The 6,049-nt window shown below is 51.5% G+C and overlaps 1 pseudogene; it reads left to right on the top strand.

Moving 5' to 3' along the window:
* The first annotated feature begins 2,232 nt into the window (after positions 1 to 2,232).
* The window catches only part of LOC136514467 (gamma-glutamyl hydrolase 1-like), a 78,754-nt pseudogene continuing 74,937 nt past the window's right edge, over positions 2,233 to 6,049 (top strand).

The raw sequence follows: 6,049 nt of genomic DNA, 5'->3' as shown, positions 1-6,049 counted from the left end.
TCGATATCCCCTCTTCCATGCAATTACTTGCTTCCCCTTTAGTTCATCCAAGAACTTAGCTTTACCATTATAACATTTCCACCTGCATTTTCTAGTGCTCTGTTCAAACGAAAAATTATATCATATATGTCTTAGCAAAAGAAGCAAAATACGGTTTCATGGTTACCACAAAAATAACCAACCTCATCATAGTTAACCATATGGCCACAATAATGGCCTATTCCAAGCTCCGAAGGGACTAGACCATAGTTGGATTTAACACCACATTCACACTTTACTGGAGGTGCTTTATAAATTAACCTTTCTGTCTTCTTTTGCTTTGCCTTTGGTGGTTCTTCGGGCCATTTGTTCTTAGGACCATACAACCACTCCTTGAAACAACACTTTGTCATTGAATACACCTAAAAATGTGATATGAGTACATGAACACATATACCTCAATATTTCAACACATACACTTTGCACTTACTTTATGCTTGTTTGGACACACAAACTCCAACGCATTCTTAGGGTTTATCACAGCTCGATCTCTGCAATCGCACAGAGGAGGTTCCTTGAGTCATCTAACTATGGCTAAGTGCTTCTCCTTAGTCGTCATTGGAGGGGGTTAGGGGGAGGTGGAACCCACTGCTCAAAGTGCTCTCGTGGATGTCGCCCTCTCCACCAATCATCGAAAAGGAGGTACCTGGGGTCAAACTTGTCTGCACCATCGATCCACTGAAAGAAAAGGCACCTCTCATGGGCCTACACAACAAAATTTCAACAAAATATTAATAACCTAGTAATACAAATGAAGAAAAAAACATACGGAAACAATTACTTACATTAAAACGATTGCATGTGTAGAAGCAACGAGCCGCTGTGTCCGGATGTCTCGATTGAAACACGTCGGTCGAACGACCATAGTGACAGTTAGGGACAGGGAGTTCAGGAGGGACGGGGGCATGTTTGCTAGACTCGTCGGGGTACAATTCTCTAGGATGACCCCGTTTTCGCCACAACTGCTCCCGAAACATGTCTTCCATCTACATGGTAAACATACTTCTAACTAAATAATTAACCTTAACATTGACAAAATCAAACTAATATCTTCCTTCAAACTGTAGCCCATAGTTCCCAAACATAATTTTCCTCCTAACCTTAACTCCCATTCATAATATCCTATCCACCATTCAAACGAAAATAAAAAGTGTGTCATTACCTTGAATGAGGACAAGGAGGGAGGGAGGCGGCCGGGGAATGGAAGGGAAGGGAGGGAGGTGGCAATGGAGGGCTGGGTGGTCGGCGGGCGTGGCGGCTAGGCGCGGGTAGGCGGTCTTGCTGCTCGGGTAGCGGGGGACTGGCCGCGGGGGTTTTATTCGACTCTGCCGCGCCACGGATCAGGGCACGGCACTGCCGCGCCAAGATTAGTGGCGCGGCAAGCCCTGCCACGTCACCGGTCAACGATTGCGGTCGTCACCACGTCAGCCCACTACCGCGCCCTGGCAATAGGCGCGGCCAAAAGTGTTAGTTTAAAAAAACAGACAGTGTTAGATTTAAAATTAGTTTTCAAAAAGTGTTAAAATTAAAAAAAATCTATGTGGGGGGGGGGGGGGGGCAGGAATCATCCGAGGGTGGTGGAACGTGGGAGCACGTACAGATTTTCTCGCCGATGGTCCGGAGCCCCGTCGCCTTTTTAACGACCCGCCAACTCGCTTCCGTCCCCGTCACACACACTCTCTCCACAACACAAGCGGGCGACGCACGGTGGCAAGTCTTGCCAATGGACTTGCGTCGCTGCACTCACCTGCTCCTCCCCCTCCTCTTCCTTGCTGCCCTCCTCGCCCCACCGTCATCGGGGGCAACAGCTGCACCGGGAGCCCCGTCACCTTTTTAACAACCCGCCAACTCGCTTCCGTCCCCGTCACACACACCCTCTCCACAACACAAGTGGGCGACGCACGATGGCAAGTCTTGCCAATGGACTCGCGCCGCTGCACTCACCTGCTCCTCCCCCTCCTCTTCATTGCCGTCCTCCTCGCCCCAAGTCTTGCCAATGGACTCACACCGCTGCACTCACCTGCTCCTCCCCCTTCTCTTCCTTGCCGCTCTCCTCGCCCCATCGTCGTCGGGGGCAACAGTTGCACCGGGAGCCCCGTAGCCTTTTTAACGACCCGCCAACTCGCTTATGTCCCTGTCACACACACTCTCTCCACAACACAAGCAGGCGACGCACGGCGGCAAGTCTTGCCAATGGACTCGCGCCGCTGCACTCACCTGCTCCTCCCCCTCCTCTTCCTTGCCGCCGTCCTCGCCCCACCACTGTCGGGGGCAACAGTTGCACCAGGGGTCATCCGGCTGCGGACGAGAGGGAAAGCGGGGGCTGCAGCCTGCGCCGCGCCACCGCCAGACCCCGCCGTGTACGACAGCCCTGTCATCGGCATCGTCTCGCACCCGGGGGACGGCGCCGGCGGCAGGATCAGCAACACCACCGCGACCCCCTACATCGCCGCCTCCTACGTCAAGTTTGTCGAGGCTGACGGTGTGCGCGTCATCCCGATCATCTGCAATGAGCCCGAGGAGCGCCTGCTCAAGGTGCGCGCTTCGCACATTGCCTCTCGTTTCTAACCTTTACTCCCTTCACCGGTCGTGTTCTCGCAGAGTGCTCGAGATAGTATAGCTTTTGGGCATGTTTGCTACAGCTCAGCTGTGAATCAGTTTTTTTTAGCTTCAGTTCTAGTAAAGCTAAAGCTGTTTTCATAAACGATCGGTAAATCAGCTTTTCATGATAGGTAGCAGAGAGAAAGCTAAGAGAAGCTAGTATTTTTATATTCACCTAGAGATATGTGCATATGAGAGGAGCTGAAAAACAGCTTTTAAGAAGAAACTGTTTTTATCCGGACCTGTTTGGCAGAAGAAGCTGAAAACAGCTCTGCGAAGCTGTGGTAGAAGCTCTACCAAACATATGGCTCTTGGCCCACTGCAGTAGTGCTTGTCAATTCTCACTACTCACTATAGCACTTTGCGGTTTTGCGCCTTGAGCTATGTTAGTTTCTAGTCCAATCAATAAAATACTCGAGCCGTCCTTGAAGTTGTGACAAAAATGTCGGACTCTCAAAATGTATTTTCAGATCCTAAGCTTGTTATAGAGTATTATCTAACTCTTAAAATAGCATTTCAAGTCCCCGTATTTGTCACGATTGTCATTTAGATCCCGAACTTAACATAGAACGTCATCTATTTAGAATTACATCTTTTCTAGAACTAGGGGATTAATCGATTGGTGTGGTTGCCCCTTTCACACGTTAATTTTTTCTAACACGTGTTAGCTATTGTCTACTCTTCCCTGCAGAAGTTGAGTTTGGTGAATGGCTTGCTGTTCACTGGTGGATCAGCGAAGCGAGGCCTATATTTTGAGACAATAAAAAAAGTCTTTCAGGTATGATGCGTGATTATGAACACTGTTAGAAATTAATACAATCGATATATTCGCAACAGTGGGTCACAATTCGGTGCTATGTATTATTTTCTTCTAATGATGTTATGAATAGCATTAGAACATCTCACTCCAGTATCACAACCACAGATTTATCTATGTTGAATGCTCCAGCTTGAACGATATTGAACAAAATAATCATGACTTACTATCGGTGTTTCGAGTTACCATCGACGAGTAAATTTTTAGTATTGCGTGTCTGGCTCGGATGATGTGCTTAGAGGACACGAGGTTTATACTGGTTCGGATAGAAAGTCCCCATGTCCAGTTCATCGTTGCTGCTCGTATTACTAGCACTGAAAGTTTGTAGTAGGGGTTACAAACCAGCGAGAGAGGGAAATGATTCCAAGTCTCTGGTGAAAGGAGTGAGTGGGTGCTGAGAGCTTAATCGCTGCTCGGCTGTGCGTTCGTGTCGTGCTCTTGTGCAGATCTGTATCGGATCTTGATGGGTCGATCGGTTCAGGATTCCCTTCATGGGGCGTCATGCTTTCCCTTTTATAGGCCAAGGGAAAGTGCAGGTTATAGCGGAGGAAAAAGAGAAGAACGCGAGAGAGGAAGGCCTCCAGGATCGTCGGGTCCTTCTTCTCCTTCATGCGGGTCTCGCTGATCCTATAGATGTCAATATGGACGGCTCCACGTCGCGGTCCTGTCCATCATTGGCGCCATGCACAAGCATCATTCGCCGGTCATGATGCTCCACTCTGTCCTGGTGGACGTCGTGGTGAACTGACGCGCATGTCAGTGTTCGTACGAGGGTTAGACAGAATAGCACCGGTACGCCCGACGCTGTTCTTGATGTGAATCCTCAGGTATGGCCCATCGTGACCGCGGGTTACATCGGGGCATGCCGGTCTCTTTCTTGGTGTCAGAGTTTTGACCCAGCCCCATACACTTGGACCTGGAGTGGTTGGCGACGATATGGGTCCCCGTCGGGCAAGACGGAGCCCGCACCCAAGGGGTCTGGCGAGGCGGAGCCCATAGTCTTGGGGTCGGGCGAGGCGGAGCACAAACCCAAGGGTCAGGCGAGGCGGAGCCCACATCCTCAGGGTCGGGCGAGGCGAAGATCGTGGCCTCGGGGTCGGGCGAGGCAGAGATCATGGCCTCGGGATCAGGTGAGGCTGAGCCCTCCCCCGAAGGTCGGGCGAGGTAGAGCCCGCACACCTAGAGGTCAGTTGGAGTTGTAGGCGCGCTCTTGACTGCTCGGTTGAATCAATGTTGATGACCATTAGCTCCTCCTCTCCGGATACCCTAGTATTGGCCCCAATAGTAGCCCCCAAGCCTGCGGAGGAGTAGAATACTCCTTCGAAGGCTTTTTTGAACGGGAGGACTCCGAGGGCCTTGGCCTTTTCTTATCGCCCATGGCGTGTCCTGGGGACGGCGATTCTCTTTCATCACGATCGGGCCTCTCAGGGGTATAGCCGTGAGATTTGGTGGGTCGAAAAAGGTCTTTCCTGATTTCGATCCCTACGGGGGTCTGTCGTTCTACGACCGTGTGTTCGGTCTCTTTGCGATTCCAACTTTCCTCGAGCCCCCGCACGTAGCAGGGGTCCGATCGAGGGTCGGCTCATCTTCGTGATTGTCTTCCCTCAAACATTTTTCCGATAAAAATGGAGAGGTTGAGCTGTGCCATGATTTTCCTCTATGGATGAGCCATGGTGCTCGGTGAGTTGTTAATGGGCTAGTCCAAGTGGGGCCCCAGCATCCCGTTCGTGGGGGTCTGGCTTGGGTCAGCTGGTGACCGACTCCATATTCTCAGTGGTCAATCCATATAGTTCTTAGGTCCGTTCGATCGGTCCAGAGGGCTCTCTGCCTTTCTTCTAGGAAAAACCATGGATCAAATCCGCCCGAGGCTCAAACATGGGCCGGGACGCCCGCGGCGCTTGTGTGCCTAGGTACTGGGCACTAGCAGGCCCATCCTTTCCACCGCTCACTCTAAAAGTGCCTGGAGTGATGGTCGAACCCGTTGGTGGGCCAACCTTTGAACTCCTAGGCTTAGACGGGCCATAGGAGCATTTTAGCTCCGTATCCCTCTTACCTGTGATGGGTCATGGCCTGTTCAGGGAGACAAAATGTCTGGCATGTTTTTCGAGGGGATGACCATAGGTTGTGTGCGCACACTCCGCGATGAGACGTGGTGACAGGTCATGGTAGGCGCAGAGATCTAGGCGGGTGGTTGGTTTCCTCGCACCAGTCGCCCCTATAAAACCAAAGGGTTAGCCCTTCGGGTTTCATATGCATGCCTGCATTCTAGCCTCCGCAATCACGCCACCACCGCCAACGCTTAGGTTTCCTGCCTCAGCATTTCCACCGCCGTTGAGCTCGCATCTATCCGCTCCCACCTCTAATGGATCCGTGGTGCCATTCCAACATCACCTTCCAGTGCATGGAGGGCCTCATCCATCCTGGTCTTCTCTGAGCATGGACCTTGATCGAGGAGTGGTTGCTGCCGACGATGAGGGTTCACCATCGCCGCTCGACAGCTATGTGGTGTCATTCGCCCACTTCCATGAGCATGGGCTTGCGACCCCCACCCACAAATTCTTCCTGGGGCTACTGCACTTCTACAAGATTGAG

This window comes from Miscanthus floridulus, chromosome 16 (genome assembly GCF_019320115.1).
Source record: "Miscanthus floridulus cultivar M001 chromosome 16, ASM1932011v1, whole genome shotgun sequence".
NCBI lineage: Eukaryota > Viridiplantae > Streptophyta > Magnoliopsida > Poales > Poaceae > Miscanthus > Miscanthus floridulus.
Note: the sequence above shows the minus strand (reverse complement) of the source record. Positions and strands in the feature narration are given on the sequence as shown.